The following is an 18,055-nucleotide window of genomic DNA, read 5'->3' as shown; positions in this document are numbered from 1 at the left end:
ATTCAGGGTTTTTGAAATTAAATAGACAACAGGTGTTTTGTTCCAGTTGTATTTGTTACCTCCCTCAGTCTGGGTCACGTTTTCAGCCTGTGACACATAAAGTCAAGATCAGTGGGAGGAAACTATGAGCAGAAGTAAGAAAGGGACTGCAGAAGGAATGAATGTATAGTCAAGTGAAAGCAATCAAAGCCAAATGAAGAACATAAGCCTTCGAGAGATGCATGTGTGATATAGCCACACACTCTCTGTGTGTGTGGCTAGCTACACCTCCAGCATTGACATCAACTCTAATTACAGTTCGCAATGCCCTAAAAGTTGACACGACAAGAGGAAGGTGAATACTTTGGCAAGGCATAGTTTAAATAGTTTCCCATCATCAGCTTAGTCTGAAATTATCTTCCACACCATCTCAGTAGTTTGTATTGTTGTCTGCCTGCAATTATAACCTGCACTACAACCTAAAACCACCTCCAGAATGAATCATGCCGGCAGCGCAGACATGTTTTCATTCCTCAATTTGGTCCAGGACTCATACGAATACTGTAACTTTAGACACGTGGGAATTGAGGCCATGCACGACCCAGATAAATGTGTGCAACATGGATGCATGTTAGCCCCTTAAGCCTCAGGTGCCCACTAATGGGCCCTCAGAGCTTAAGGGGAATATTTTGGTAGGAATATCAAGTGGTTAGAGGGGTTTGTCTACTGGGATTAATAATGTCTGAATCTGAATCACAAAGAGACACACGCGACATCGACAAGACAGCGAACAAAAAGCAGAGGAAGATTCAGCAATTCAGTTAGTCACAAAACAGCAGAGTGTGGGCAGATTGTGTGAAAAACACAGAGTTTATGTGTTTCGAACAACAATCCAGAGCCTTTGTAAGCTCTGATTTCTGTCACAGCTGCAAGCAGTCTGTCCTTTTCACCGTACAACATGTCGAAGCAAATGTACCATCAACTGGATTACTCTAGAAAGCCCTAAGGGAAAGGTGACAGTGAAGCTGTGAGATGTTGGAAGGATTTCTCATGGGGCAGAGTCAGTGTGACTGCCTGAAGATTGAGTCCTGATGCAATGCAGCTACCTTGTATGTAACTCGCAAAGAATATTCATACCCCTTTCGTATTTTGTTACCTTTCAACAATAATTTCATCGAGATACACCAACACAAATTTGGGCATATAGTGGGCATGGTGTGTTTGAGGTTTTAGTTCTCTGCCACACATGAGATTTGTTTGTAGACGAAAAAGTAAAATGTTTCTCTCTTTTGGCCAGAGGAAATTCTGTTTCATGTCTGCTGGCATCCCCAAAGCATGACGCTGCCACTGATATGTTTCACATTGGGGATTGTGTTTTGGGGTTTCTACCATTGATACTGTTTTTCATGAAGGTTAATGAGTTTCGCTGCCTTTTCTGTTGGTCTACCACATAAAATCCCATTAAATACACAGAAGTCTATAGTTGTAACATGACAAAAACGTTCAATGGGGAATTCCTTTAGCATCCCTACAGCATGATTCTGCCCATCATTTTTGTCAGTCAGAAGTTCAGTTTTAGACACATCTTAACAGAGCATTTTCGTTTACATGTTTGCTGTGTGCCCTACTTAGATTGTAGCAAAATCTCCCCACAGCATGATACTGCTCCTAGTAAGGTTGTCACACCATACCATTTTCATTCCCTCTGCAACCTTTTTGAAAGCACAGGGTTTTTTCTAATAAAGAGCAGATACATACAGGTCCTTCTCAAAATATTAGCATATTGTGATAAAGTTCATTATTTTCCATAATGTCATGATGAAAATTTAACATTCATATATTTTAGATTCATTGCACACTAACTGAAATATTTCAGGTCTTTTATTGTCTTAATACGGATGATTTTGGCATACAGCTCATGAAAACCCAAAATTCCTATCTCACAAAATTAGCATATCATTAAAAGGGTCTCTAAACGAGCTATGAACCTAATCATCTGAATCAACGAGTTAACTCTAAACACCTGCAAAAGATTCCTGAGGCCTTTAAAACTCCCAGCCTGGTTCATCACTCAAAACCCCAATCATGGGTAAGACTGCCGACCTGACTGCTGTCCAGAAGGCCACTATTGACACCCTCAAGCAAGAGGGTAAGACACAGAAAGAAATTTCTGAACGAATAGGCTGTTCCCAGAGTGCTGTATCAAGGCACCTCAGTGGGAAGTCTGTGGGAAGGAAAAAGTGTGGCAGAAAACGCTGCACAACGAGAAGAGGTGACCGGACCCTGAGGAAGATTGTGGAGAAGGGCCAATTCCAGACCTTGGGGGACCTGCGGAAGCAGTGGACTGAGTCTGGAGTAGAAACATCCAGAGCTACCGTGCACAGGCGTGTGCAGGAAATGGGCTACAGGTGCCGCATTCCCCAGGTCAAGCCACTTTTGAACCAGAAACAGCGGCAGAAGCGCCTGACCTGGGCTACAGAGAAGCAGCACTGGACTGTTGCTCAGTGGTCCAAAGTACTTTTTTCGGATGAAAGCAAATTCTGCATGTCATTCGGAAATCAAGGTGCCAGAGTCTGGAAGAAGACTGGGGAGAAGGAAATGCCAAAATGCCAGAAGTCCAGTGTCAAGTAGCCACAGTCAGTGATGGTCTGGGGTGCCGTGTCAGCTGCTGGTGTTGGTCCACTGTGTTTTATCAAGGGCAGGGTCAATGCAGCTAGCTATCAGGAGATTTTGGAGCACTTCATGCTTCCATCTGCTGAAAAGCTTTATGGAGATGAAGATTTCATTTTTCAGCACAACCTGGCACCTGCTCACAGTGCCAAAACCACTGGTAAATGGTTTACTGACCATGGTATCACTGTGCTCAATTGGCCTGCCAACTCTCCTGACCTGAACCCTATAGAGAATCTGTGGGATATTGTGAAGAGAACGTTGAGAGACTCAAGACCCAACACTCTGGATGAGCTAAAGGCCGCTATCGAAGCATCCTGGGCCTCCATAAGACCTCAGCCGTGCCACAGGCTGATTGCCTCCATGCCACGCCACATTGAAGCAGTCATTTCTGCCAAAGGATTCCCGACCAAGTATTGAGTGCATAACTGTAGATGATTATTTGAAGGTTGAAATTTTTTGTATTAAAAACACTTTTCTTTTATTGGTCGGATGAAATATGCTAATTTTGTGAGATAGGAATTTTGGGTTTTCATGAGCTGTATGCCACAATCATCCGTATTAAGACAATAAAAGACCTGAAATATTTCAGTTAGTGTGCAATAAATCTAAAATATATGAATGTTAAATTTTCATCACGACATTATGGAAAATAATGAACTTTATCACAATATGCTAATATTTTGAGAAGGACCTGTATAACCGATTGCAATATAACAATATTTTTATTGTATATATTAGGAAATATGAAAATACAGCTTCATTGTATAGACAATCCATCTACTTTCTATACCTGCTTCTTCTGTAGAAAGTTGCGGGGAAGCTGGTGCCTATCGCTAGCGGCCTACGGGGAAGAGGTGGGGTACATCCTGGACAGGTCGCCAGTCCATCACAGGGCAACACAGAGACACACAGGACAGATAGCCATGCACACTAAGGTGTGCATGGTTGGACCTTCTCGGTGCAAGGCAACAGTGCTCTGTGTTGCCTCAGTTCGAACAGCTCTGTCCGTCTGGAGGTCAGGGTGGCGCCAATTATATGGCAGCCCCACTTCTGTCAGTCTACAAAGTAGCTTACCACTCTGTGTGTGAATGTGTGTATGAATGTTTGTAATTGTGTAAACCGCTTTGGAGTCCTCGGACTTGAAAGTGCAGGCCATTTCCCATCTACCATTTATTTTGCCAACTGTAGTTACTAGTGTGTTTAGAGGTGACATTTTTTAGAGGTGATATTTTCTGTCATTCTTCTAAAAAGTAGAATTTATGGTCTCATCAGTTTTCTGCTACTTTACAAATGTACACTACTTTTTTGTACACCCACACATTGCCTGGTGGATATCACTGACTCTGAGCTTCTTCACATGCCGGAGCTGCAAAGGCCATTGGGTTTGTTTGTTTGCAGGATGCATCATCTCTCTGAATCTAAGCTTTTCCCACTACTGAGTTGTCCAGTTATATTGATCACAAGATGATTTTGTCTCATAGTATGCTTACACACAGGAACAATAAACGCGGTGCAAAAGTTTTAAACCACAGCTTATTTTGTCACGTTTTCCATCCGAACAGCCAGACCTTGTTTATATCTTTCAAAGCAGTTTTGATCAAGCGTTATTTAGGCTTTGTGAGGTTCTTTGTTTTGTTTTAATGTCCTGTGGGTAGGTATTACTCCATAGTGATAAAATCTGCAGCTGTTGGGGAATAAATAGGAAACAGTTTGTGCAAGATAAAGCAAAGCTTTTCCATATGGGCTTGCTAAAGATGAGGAGACACTCAAGTTTCAGTCTGGTTCGACTAATTCTTCCCTCTCAATTTCATTCATAATTTACTGCCCTGTTGTTTCAGTAAGTTCACAGAGAAGAGACGAGCAAAGGCGAGCCCCTTTCCTCCTGCTTGTGTTCGTCATGTATTGCACAGCCTGGGACTCCCACTGCTGCTCCCTTCTGGTTGCCCTACTTTCTCACTGTGGAGAGGCAATAATCAACCTCCCCATCTCTGTTGATGCAGATTTTTATGGCCCTGCCTGCACGCCTGCAATCTAAACCATCTGCACCTCACAGTGTGGTGTTTATTTACAAGGCTGTTTATTTATGAGAAGTGGACCATTATCTTGTATGCTGCAGTCGCCTTTACGACCTGGTATCAAAATAGTGGCTTTCAAACACTTTCTGACATTCTTCAGTTTCGGACAAGGCCCAATGTTAGGCATCTGCATCAGGCATGTTTATTAAAAAAGATAATATGGGTCACCATGTTCTCATTTAGGAAACCCTGTGAGATTAAAACACAGGAAGATTAGCAGCATGACAATTTAAAGAGAGTGACACATGCTGGAAGAACTGCAAAACTACAAAATATCAGTGTTGTTACAACCAAATAATAACCAAACAGTTTGAAATCTCAAGAGGCCATGACAGGTCATGTGTATTACATTACACAGCACAGATGTTCATATTGTGCATGATACATTTGTATATTTGACCTGGTGAAAATGACAGTTTGTCAAACAGGCCAACAGCATCAAACCTATAAATCCACTGCCAATCATTTATTTTTCAACTAAAATTAAAATAGTCTATTTGCTCTGTATTGCCATATGATTCTTAAATAACACAAATCTCTAATAAATAAAGTCTGAAAGCAATCATCAGAACCATAATATTTTTTATTTCTGTTTTTTAGTTACTTTCACTTGAACCTAGAGAGACTGTTGAAATTCTCTTGCTTTGTATTCCTCAACATTGCCTGTTTGTTTGCTGGCACTATTCCTGAGACCCTTTTTCTTCACAAGCCTTCGAGAGAGATAACGTTTTTTCTGTGCAACTCTTAAAGGCTGTGTTCGCTTGTCATTCACTGGAAACCTCCAATGATTCATACTAGCAAGTAACGTTTATCTATATGCTGTTATATTGAAACATTATCCTGTCTGGGATCCCAAAGACTCATTTCCTTCAAACATCTATGTCTGTTGGATGGACTTCGGTTGCCTCCTCTCATTCCTAAAAGCAGCTCAGCCCTGTTATAAGAACTATTGGCCGAGTCCTTCAACAGAGAGAGACAATTAAAGATCTGGACTGCTATAAGAGAGCCTGAGATCCAGAAAAACAAGTTTACATGGAACCGTTACTATTTCTAGAACCTGCTTGCTTGCAGTTCCAAGCGAGCTGAGTCGTGAAAATGTGACGTCAGAAAACTGTTGGTCACTGATTAGGTAGGGGGTGGTGTCACTAGTCACAGCTTCTTTTAACAACTAATATTTTCAACCGTTAAGTTGTTGCACGCTGGGCTTATTGTGTATATGAGCACGATTATTGCAAGCTAGCATTAGGTAGCGTTAGCTTACCCTCTAGCTCGTACCACTCCACAGCTTCCCTCTCTGTCCTGTACTTATCCAGTGTTTCCTCTTGCTGCCTGCAGCCTTTTCTGGCTCTTCCCTCTCACTGTGTCTGACTACAGCCATAGACTGAGCAGCAATCAAGGTTGTTTGTGTCGATACAAATCACATGACATTAGTTACTTTTTTCAGACTGTGGGGCCGCCTTGCAACTGATGGTCCTGCCCACATTGAGATGGTACTCAATTCTGATGGAAGACAAACCAAACCATTTGAAGTCGACCTGACAGAAGTAGAGTAGGTACTGATGGAAAAGGGGCTTTACAGAATATATGATACAGGCAAAAACAACATCGATCTTTTCATACGAAGCTTTGTGAAAATTAGATTAGTCATAAATAACCCTTTGTCTGGACATTTCTTTATTAGTCTAAACATACTTTTATTCTTATCAGTAGATTTAAGTTGGTTGTTTGTCTTGATATTTGCTGTTAGTTTGTTTTTTTACTTATATTCCTAACTATAAATATGAGAAAATATATATTAGTTTGATTAATAATAAAGTTACACTCATGGTGATTTTTCTAACAGTCCTGAGATGATGTGTTCTTATCTTTGACAAGAAATCGTTGCACTGAGAAATAAAAAAAAACTCCTTGTCATTATAAATGTTTCATTATTTATTATTGAAGATGAAAGGAAAAACTTCAAATATGTATTCAAGTTTGTTAAATAGATTAACTGATTGATCAACATGAGACTAATTGAGTAATTAATTATACAGTGGTTAGCATTTTATATAGTACTAATACACCCTGCAGATGATTTCTAAAAGTAATTGGTCACACAAGATTGTATTTAGGGGTATCAGAGTAAAGTCGGATGATTAAAAATGTACATCTTTCACTTGTAAAAAGGTGTTTGTATCCTTTTCTGCCATGTCACAGTTCTGTTCCACTTTTTAAGGCTTGTGCACAGTAGTGGCTGTCTGTGATTATATTTGCTCTTTTGATTCTTCTCCTCATCAACTCCCAGTAAAATTAGCCGTTTATGCACTGTAATAATTTAATCTTATATTTTAAAGACTGCTCAGACATTTAAATGTTTTTCTGGACAATTTGATGAGAAATTGTATTTTTAGAAAAGCCCTTTTAGAGTTAACAGTCAAGTTATTAATTTGACTCAGTGCTGTGTGGGTGGGTGTGAAGCACCAACTGGATGCCTGGAGAAACGCATTTGGAGACTGTTTCGACCATTTATATCAACTCATATTACTCCTGAAAATGCTTTTATCCACCTATGTTTATATTTCCTGACACTACATGAGGAATTACCTCCTCCCCAGGGAGGACATTATTTCAATTTGTAGTCCAACTTTTCTTTACTTTCCTTTATCATGCCACTGCAGTGTACTTTTTTATCTTTTTTGTCATCGTGTAAATCTCTTTGAATTGTCTTGTTGGTGAAATGTGCTATACAAATAAACTTTCCCTTGCCTTACATGCCACCCCTTTGAGTTTATGTATCAAGCTGGATATGATCTGTTTTTGTCGGTAGATGAAACTGTGTACGAGCGTGTTTGTTTGCATACCTCAGGTAAAGCAAGGTATAGCTCTATCACGTGCTGACTGGGTTAAAGGTTTCTTTTATTATACCTGGAAAACTGTTTATTGACGTCATAACTTAAATCCTTTCATCCCTGATTCCTGAAACCCAGTCATATTTATTATGTCCTATCTATATAAATAAAACCCTTCCCTAGACTGATGTGCCTGAGCCACACCCTAGAGTACACCTAATGCCACTTTCTGTGTAATTCTGATCCCAAGAACAAGGCTCAACACAGCATTTAGCAACAAAAAAATCTTTATCCAGTGGGCTAGCTTTAAGTTTTAGTCACCTGCTGACAGTTCATTCTCAATATCTGACTCCTTAACACCAACATGTACAGACAGATGTTTAAAGTTGGTCTGAGAGTCAGCATGTATGGCTTTGAAAGTGTTTAAACACTGTTTAGTCTAAGAAAGTCCAGTGGGAGCAATTAGAGACTTGCACTGTGAGCTCAGCCTATTCTTCCATGAGATATCTCCCTCTTACGTTTAATTTGCCTACCCTGGCAAAAAGGTTATGCACATACTGTACTTCCCTGTACTGGTGCCAACTAATCAGTCACGATTAGTGCTTTTTGAACCAGTAATTACTTCAACAAACAAGCATGGTAAATAAACTCTTTGCTCCCTGGTGGTAAATCCAAACTCACACTGACTGTCAGGTTTCCTGGAGGACTTTAAAGCCTTTTAAACCACAGTGGAGCAGTTAAGGTCAGATGGGAAATACAGGTTTCTGTGGAGATTGAGACCCATCCATCCATCCGATTTCTATACCCGCTTCTTCCATACAGGGTTGTGGGGGGAGCTGGTGCCTACCTCCAGCAGTCTACGGGTGAGAGGCGCAAAACACAATTTCAGCACATCCTACATTGGGGATCAAACCCCAGTGTCCCATATGACAGGTAAGGATATGAACCACTCTGCCAAGAAGGACAAGATTGTATGTAACCTTTACTTAACCAGGTATAACTCACTGAGATTACAAATCTCTTTTGCAAAAGAGACCTGGGCAAACACGATAGCAACATTCCAACAATTACAAATCAAAACTACAGATATCAAAACCAATGAATATACAATATGGATAATAAAATTAAAATAAAACAAACAGCCATGAAAGTAAAAATAAGACTGAAATACATCTTAATCAAAGCATTTATAAAAAAACACCTTATGTACAAACTAAGAGTGGCGTTAAATAAATTAAAAGAAACAAATTCCTTCTACTTTAAATCATTCTGCAGTTGATTCCAATCTGAGGAAGCAGCAAACTGAAAAGATTTTTTGCCATTCTCAGTACGAACCTTAGGAACAGTCAATAAAATGAAGTTGTCTGAGCGCAGAAAATAACCACCTGGACGTTTTCTAACAATAAGAGACAATAGAAATGGGGGGAGTAAACCCAAGATGGCTTTGTAAATAAAAAGATACAAGTGGCAAACTCTACGGGTGGACAAGGCAGTCCAACCAACACAAGTATACAATGGTGAGTTAGGGTTCCTAGACCAGTGATGAAACATAATGCTCCATGATATACAGAATCTAGATAATGCAACCAGTATGAACATGCATGTAAATTATGTCACCATAATCTAAAATGGGCAAAAAAGTTGCAGCAACAAGACGTTTCCTAACCTCCAATGATAAACAAGATCTAATTCTAAAATAAAAACCCAGCTTCAGCTTCAATTTTGTTACAAGGTGTTGAATATGAGGATCAAAACCCAGGGAATCATTAATTATCAAGCCTAGATATTTATACTGAGACAAAACCTCAATCTGAGAACCTTGAAAAGTAATAATGGGCTGCATCAATTGTGATCTAGAAATACATTTATAATTGGAGAACAGCATTACTTTAGATTTTTGAGGATTTAAAACTAGCTTTTGATCACCCAAATTGGACTGAACCACATCAAAAGCTGCTTGTAGGTTTTCAAAAGCACTTTTAACTGTGTTTGCAGCATAATATAAGACAGTGTCATCCGCATAAAAATGAAAATTAGCATGCGGGACATTTTTATCTTACTGTAGATTTAAAAAAGAAGGGTACTTAGGATGGAACCTTGTGGGACACCCTTAGATACTTAAAGGCAGGTGGAAAAGTGACCTTCCACTTGTACACACTGTGACCGGCCAGACAAGTAGTTTTGAAACCATTCAACTGATTCACAAGAGAGTCCAATATCAGAGAGCCTTTTCAGCAAGATTTTGTCATCATCTGTGTTGCACAATGTTGTTTTTTATCTACAAAACCAATTAAGTAATTTAATACTTTTAAAGTTGCTGTAGTAGTGCTGTGCCTTGCTCTAAATCCAGACTGAAGATCAGTTAAAATACTATTATATGTTACATAGTCTTTCAGTTGTTGAGAGACAATTTAGAGACGGGCCTGTAGTTATTCAAATTAGTTGGGTCCCCACCTTTATGAAGGGGAAGTACAAAGGCAGACTTCCAGAAGTATAAATCCAGGGGCAGAAACAGAGTCGAAATCCAGGGCTAGAGACGTCCCTAAAGGGGCAGGCAGGAGGGAGAAATCCGAGAAACAAGACTTGGTCAGGAAACGAGATCAGGCAGGAAATAACGCTGGATATCTACTCACTGTGAAGCTTTCAAAAATCCAGCACTGTCTGCCTGTAAGAGGCTGTATTTAACTGCAGTTCAACATGTGTGTGGCATGACAGTGATTACGCTGCAGCGCAGCAGCAGACCGGTGAAGCAGATGAGTTGATTACATTCAGGAGAGCAGAGCAGAGCAGGCAGACCGGGCCAGAATTATAACACCTTCCATGTATCCATGCAGAAATTAATTAAACATTCATAATTGTGACAAATCTAAAAAGTTGTGGCTGAGCCATGTAACAGCACATCCCTTAGACAAACAAGGAACAGCTCAGAGTCATTATGAAAGGTTGGTGCTGGAAGACATGGATGATGAAGACTCCCAGATCAGAAGAGCAAGGCTACGCATGGATGGAGGTCAGCGCCTTGCACCGATGTGGCATGTGCTTAAGTAAACAATCTCACCAGGTAGATATGTGAAGGCCCTCCGAGAAGTAACCAAGGGGAGGAGAGGAGAAATTGCCTTTGCCAAAATGCCAATGCAAGGTACGACAGTTCCACAGATGGATCAAGCAGTGATTTCTTATGATCTGGAGCAGCAGTTTTACGAAGAAAGAAAGAGACTGGACAAGGAGCCAAACCTCCAACTAAAGCCAGTTTAAAAGCTCCAGCCAACCCCCCTAACAGACCATTGCCTCAGAGAAGAGAAGGAACACAAAAGAGATTTTACGGACCACCAGCTTCACAAGGGCCACAGAACAAAAGCACCTTTCTCCCTAAAGAAGAGTACAACAAACTGTCCTCTGAAGAAAAGAAGGCCCTTTTTGAGTCCCGCGGATTAGGGACCATGGGGCCAGCCAAGTAATGATGACACGGCCGCGAGTCACCCTGGAAAATGCCTACTGGAAGGGGGACGAGATCTACACGAAGGTGGAAGGAGAACCCTATCTAGTGGACACGGGGCCAGAGGTATCCATGACTCGCAGGGGCCTAGAGATGACAGGATACTTTACGGTCCAATTTGCCAACGGGACTGTAGAAGGGATGCCGTACGGAACTTGGCAAGGAATCATTTGGGTGAAGGGTCCATACAACCTCATCACCGTCACAGACTTGAAAGAGCTCAACAAACCATGGGGAAAGCGTCGCTCTCTATCTCAAAAGCTGAGCCAGCTAAAGTCAAGGTTAGTAAAAATAGGGCCAACTCAGAGTGGAACTGGGGCTCAAGAGTGGTACATAACAGTGAATGTACTGAGATAACTGAACAGAAGCTGAAAGAAAGCGACTTCTCCCCGGCTGGGAAAGAGAAGTTATGGAAGATCATCGCCTCAGCAAATGTGGCCCGGTTCAAGAACGACTGCAGAGACCTGGGACCAAAGTATGTACACCTCATCGAAGGGGGAGTGCATCCACCTGTCCGGCAGTACCCCCTGAACCCAGGTGCCGTCAACGAAATGGATAAAACAGTAAAAGAATTGAGTGGTCTAGGGATCATCAGAGAAGAGCTAAATCCCAGCACTAACAGTCCCATTCAAGCCGTAAAGAAACCAGAGTCGGCAGTACGTTGGAGGCCAATAATTATCTTCAAGGCCCTCTATTGAAGAACAATAGCAAAACGAGCCTGCCTGATCAATCCCCAAAGAGCACTGAAGACACTAAGAGTCAGGAAATACAAATCTTAGCAAATTGATTTTTCTCCCTCAGACTTGTAAGCAATTACAAGGCAAGACAGCATTCACTCACAAAGGCAAGAGTTATGTGTGGCAAAGGCTACCTCAGGGGTACAAGAACTCCCCTAATGTGTTCAAGTCAGCTGTAATGGAAGTTTTGGGCGACCTAGGAGCTACAGTGTACATAGATGATGTCTTCATCGTAGATGACACAGAAGAGGAGCACCTAGAGAGACTGCAGACAGTAGTGGAGAGAATCACAGCAGCAGGTTTGAAGCTGAATCTCACAAAATGCCAGTTTGGACAGTTTCAGGTGTACTACCTAGGGTTCCAAGTAACAACAGATTTGGGACTCTCAGAAGGGTATCGAGAGAAACCAGCACAGATCCTGCCACCTAACTCTGAAAATGATCTGCAGAAGATTTTGGGACTTTGCAACTATGTGAAAGATCATGTCCCTAAATATCAAAGGTATGCTAAGCCATTATATGCCTGCCTAAAGAAAAGAGAAGGAGAAGAGGAAAAAGTAACTAAGAAGAACTGGACATGGACTGCATCAAACCAGAACGACCTGGATAAGCTCAAAGAAGCAATGCGAGAAGCTGTGAGGTTGGAATCGAGGAGCTTGACTGAAAAGTTGGTGGCTGAAATCAGCTGTGAAGATGAGGACTCCATGCTGAAAGTGAGTAATGAAAATGGGGGCTTAGTAACTTAGTTACACTTTATCATCTGTTGAGAAGAAATTCCCCCAAGAAGAAAAGGAGTTAGCAGTGCTTGCTAGATACTGGAGCACCCTAAAAGACTTAGCACAAGGACAGCAGATTAAAGTCATCACTCAGAGCCAAGTCCACAAATACCTCAGAATAGGAACGGTGGAAAGCACAAAAGCAACCAATACGAGGTGGGGAAGATGGGAAGACATCCTGCTGGACCCCGACCTTGAGATTGGCCCAGCACAAGCAGCCAGCAAGAAAACACCCTTACAGCCATCTGCGAAAGAAAAGCCTCGAGAGTGGGTCCTATACACTGATGGGTCAAGGAAAGGACTGGATTAGATGGCCTACTGGGGGTTCATTATCAAACAACTCGGTCAAGAAAGGTATTGCCCAAAAGTTAAAACTCCCGGTAGTGCACAAGCGGGAGAAGTGACAGCAGTGCTGGAGGGAATGTTGGAGTTGATGAGGAGAAGAATCAAAAGAGCAAAGATAATCACAGACAGCCACTACTGTGCACAAGCCTTAAATGAAAAATTATACATTTGGGAAGAAAGTGGATTTGAAAGCGCCAAAGGAAAGTTAGTTTGTGGGAAAAGATCGCCGAGTTGAGAATGAGCCTGGAGCTTGAAATGGAGCACCAGAAGGCTCATACCCGAGAAGGGGCTCACTGGCGTGGGAGTGATGAGGTGGATCGCTATGTTCAAAAGAGAAAAGTTGTCTTTGTTGGGATCGAGAAGTGGGACAGAACGCCACAAGGAAGGGTGGTCCCTGAAGAGTACGTGGATGAGATGGTACGGAGCATGCATGAGGCCTTAGGACATGCAGGCATGCTGCCTACCCGTAAGGAATTAGAAGAGCAGGATCTCTGGATCCCTATAAAACACATGCGGACCCCATGGGGATAACAGGAAAGAAAAGTGAGAAATACCTCCTGGTGCTAGTAGATTCAATGTCAGGCTATGTAACTGTAAGAGCAGCAAGGAGAGCCAACGGCAGCAGTGTCGTTGCCATGCTGGAGCAAATCTGTGGTTCCCTTGGGGTGCTTAAGGAACTGCGAACAGACAATGGAACTCATTTTGCAACGCACAGGTTGATCAATGGTGCCAGAGATTTGGAGTAATGAGAATTTACTCTCCACCATACAGGTCCTTCTCAAAATATTAGCATATTGTGATAAAGTTCATTATTTTCCATAATGTCATGATGAAAATTTAACATTCATATATTTTAGATTCATTGCACACTAACTGAAATATTTCAGGTCTTTTATTGTCTTAATACGGATGATTTTGGCATACAGCTCATGAAAACCCAAAATTCCTATCTCACAAAATTAGCATATCATTAAAAGGGTCTCTAAACAAGCTATGAACCTAATCATCTGAATCAACGAGTTAACTCTCAACACCTGCAAAAGATTCCTGAGGCCTTTAAAACTCCCAGCCTGGTTCATCACTCAAAACCCCAATCTGCCGACTGCCGACCTGACTGCTGTCCAGAAGGCCACTATTGACACCCTCAAGCAAGAGGGTAAGACACAGAAAGAAATTTCTGAACGAATAGGCTGTTCCCAGAGTGCTGTATCAAGGCACCTCAGTGGGAAGTCTGTGGGAAGGAAAACGTGTGGCAGAAAACGCTGCACAACGAGAAGAGGTGACCGGACCCTGAGGAAGATTGTGGAGAAGGGCCAATTCCAGACCTTGGGGGACCTGCGGAAGCAGTGGACTGAGTCTGGAGTAGAAACATCCAGAGCCACCGTGCACAGGCGTGTGCAGGAAATGGGCTACAGGTGCCGCATTCCCCAGGTCAAGCCACTTTTGAACCAGAAACAGCGGCAGAAGCGCCTGACCTGGGCTACAGAGAAGCAGCACTGGACTGTTGCTCAGTGGTCCAAAGTACTTTTTTCGGATGAAAGCAAATTCTGCATGTCATTCGGAAATCAAGGTGCCAGAGTCTGGAGGAAGACTGGGGAGAAGGAAATGCCAAAATGCCAGAAGTCCAGTGTCAAGTGTACCCACAGTCAGTGATGGTCTGGGGTTGGTCCACTGTGTTTTATCAAGGGCAGGGTCAATGCAGCTAGCTATCAGGAGATTTTGGAGCACTTCATGCTTCCATCTGCTGAAAAGCTTTATGGAGATGAAGATTTCATTCTTCAGCACGACCTGGCACCTGCTCACAGTGCCAAAACCACAGGTAAATGGTTTACTGACCATGGTATCACTGTGCTCAATTGGTCTGCCAACTCTCCTGACCTGAACCCCATAGAGAATCTGTGGGATATTGTGAAGAGAACGTTGAGAGACTCAAGACCCAACACTGTGGATGAGCTAAAGGCCGCTATCGAAGCATCCCGGGCCTCCATAAGACCTCAGCAGTGCCACAGGCTGATTGCCTCCATGCCACGCCGCATTGAAGCAGTCATTTCTGCAAAAGGATTCCCGACCAAGTATTGAGTGCATAACTGTACATGATTATTTGAAGGTTGACGTTTTTTGTATTAAAAACACTTCTTTTATTGGTCGGATGAAATATGCAAATTTTGTGAGATAGGAATTTTGGGTTTTCATGAGCTGTATGCCAAAATTATCCGTATTAAGACAATAAAAGACCTGAAATATTTCAATTAGTGTTCAATGAATCTAAAATATATGAATGTTAAATTTTCATCATGACATTATGGAAAATAATGAACTTTATCACAATATGCAAATATTTTGAGAAGGACCTGTACACTCCCCAAGTGAACGGAGTGGTGGAACGCACCATAGGTCTGGTGAAAAACTTGATAGCAAAAAATGCTAATTCTCATGACTGGAGCACCAAAGCTGTAGAAATAGGGCAAGCACTGAATGACAGACATCGAGTCAGTAGACCCTCCCCTGCAGCAGAACTCAACCAACGACCATTCTCTTCACAAGAAGTTGGGCGGAGCTCCAATGAGAAAACAGGGAAGCCAACGCCTAAGGTGCCATTCTGTGAGGGACAACGAGTGTGGGTGAGAGCACGACATCACCCTGTGTCAACAGCAGTGAAACCCAAGTACGATACCACTGACATTGTGAAGCAAGAATTAGATTGTAACATAGTGTTGTTACAGAAGAGAGGGGTCCAAGGAGTTGAACAGCTCAAGCCAATTCTAAGCTAAGGATAACCAGAAACCGGAAAATGGCCAGTGAACCAAGCACCATGCCACCCTACATCAGACTGGCCACTGTATATGGGGTGGCTGCCATTCGAAGAACAACCTTGGGGCTTTGGACAGGATGAGCCTTGAGAGGATTGGAGTTAGCTAAAAAAGGATTCCTGTCAATGGAAGATGAAATGTTGAGGTGGAGAGAAGCCGAGAATTGCTGTGCAATCTGCACGGCTCCAAGTCACTGTTGATCCGCTGGGAGGGGCCAGGGCAGGAAAACCTATTACACCACAACACTGGTGGCAACGGGATAGACCAACTGCCGTGCAAGTCTGTCAAGGTAACAGACATATTCATTTATGGGGAGTGCCAAATTACCACTCTCCCCAGAGTGGTCTTTGTGACCCAGTGGGATCTGCGAGAAGAAAGACCAATAAATTGTACCTGCCTGTGGGACGGTTCATTTCTCAAGTTCTGTGAATTTTGTGTATCTCGGACAAGGACAGGAGGGCTGTTGCAGGTGGTTCAAGCAGAAGGGTGGCAAGTACAGCGTTTTTATGACCCACTCAGATCCTTCACACCGCATCCTATTGAGGGGAGGCCTGCCCCATACAGACAAGCCACCCAGGACCAAGACAGTTTGAGAGCCCAACCATCAGCTCACCCACTTTATGAAGGGTTGTGTGGAACCGAACGATGGGGCCACCTGACTGATGGCCTGGATGGGGGACCGACAGATCTGCTAAAGGTATCGATCAGAGAGTTCTGGCCATATGGTCCAGCCTCGGGCCAAGTAAGCCTCCCACCTTTAACCACCACACAGCATCCCCTGGTGTTTCGAGTGTATAGAGACCAGGGTCACAGAGGTGTCGGCGCTGCTCTAGACCATACACCCGAAAATGAAGAACAACAAGCACAGCCAAGAGGATGTGTGGGACCCTGGGAGTTGACAACCTGGGGACAGTTAATATTAGAAGTTATTGCAAATACAGATCTCCCCTTGGAAGACTTGCCTGACACTCCCAAGGAAAGAGGTACTTGGGGTACAGGGCTGTACTACTTCACCACCAGTCTGGATGGCTTGGGCAGCCATGGAGCCAGACCAAAACAGAAGGTGGGTGAGTTCCTCGTGACCTCTAAAGCCTGGCATCGTGGCGGGTGTTACAGATTTCAGAAACTATGGCTCATTGGACAGACACACCCACTGACCCTGGCTCCACCCATAGGGTACAACTAATAGTGCAAATGGTTGTAGTGCCATTTAGAGGAGTATACTCCATTGGAGCAACAATAACAGTAGTTCCAGAACAACAGAAAGTAGACCCTGAAAAAGGAGAAGTTGCAGCAGCAAACAGGAATAAACACTCGCGTTCCTGGTCTTGGTCCTCTTTGCCACAGAAGTGGAAATGGACAAGAAAGGACAAAACTGACGGACCAACAGGAAAAAGGGACAAAAGTTATCAGGTGTCAAAGAAGAAGAAAGAAACGAAGAGAAGAAGAGTGTTCCCCATCAGGTGATCCCACTCCTATGCTAGAGTAACAGTCGGGTCTAACACTTGGAATGGCCCGGGGAAAAGAGCCTTCCGACGGCACTGACAACACAAGTCCCTCTAATCGACCCAAGCTATGGAAATGGATGACGATAACTGATAAAGCATACTGGGGTTTTGAGCATGGATACAGTCTGATCTCAAGAAGGGGTTGTCAAAATGAGGTGAGATCCTTCCATGTATCCATGCAGAAATTAATTAAACATTCATAATTAAATGAATGAAATATGATTTGGAGTATGTTTTAATTCTTCTTTCTTTTGCAGAAGTGTATCCCTATGATTGAGTTTAGCAACAATCACATATGATGAAAGGAGAGCCTAAGCTTTAGAATATCAAATAAATAATGATCATATTACATGGATAAGATGTCATGAAACAGTAAAATGAGTATATCTTCGCACACTGGAACAGGACTGAAAAGGCCTGTATGGAGTCACATATTAATTGTGACTGTCTTATCTTTTTCAGAATTCTTAACTGTCTTATCTTTTTCAGAAGTAGAAAACTACATGTATAATCAAAGAAATATGTATGATTTTCTATTTTTCTACAACTATTAAATGTAATGAAGAGGGATAATGTTAATCAATTGTGATGTATGAATAAAAAGAATGAAGTGATTTTGTTTTTAGCTGTAACTGGTGTGAGAGCAAGAAGCAGAGAAATACTGTGTTAAAAAGTTTGAGGCTAAGCAGATAAGGAAGGCACCATGGCCTGGAAGCCAGAGGTGGCAGAACCATAACATCAGGTCGGGAGGGGCAGAGGAGAGCCAGCTTCACGGGAACTGGGCATGGATGGAAGGTCAACGAGCAACCTCAAGTCATAACAAGCA

Source organism: Girardinichthys multiradiatus, chromosome 24 (genome assembly GCF_021462225.1).
Source record: "Girardinichthys multiradiatus isolate DD_20200921_A chromosome 24, DD_fGirMul_XY1, whole genome shotgun sequence".
In the NCBI taxonomy this organism is placed as follows: Eukaryota; Metazoa; Chordata; class Actinopteri; order Cyprinodontiformes; family Goodeidae; genus Girardinichthys; species Girardinichthys multiradiatus.
This window is presented reverse-complemented; position numbering follows the sequence as displayed.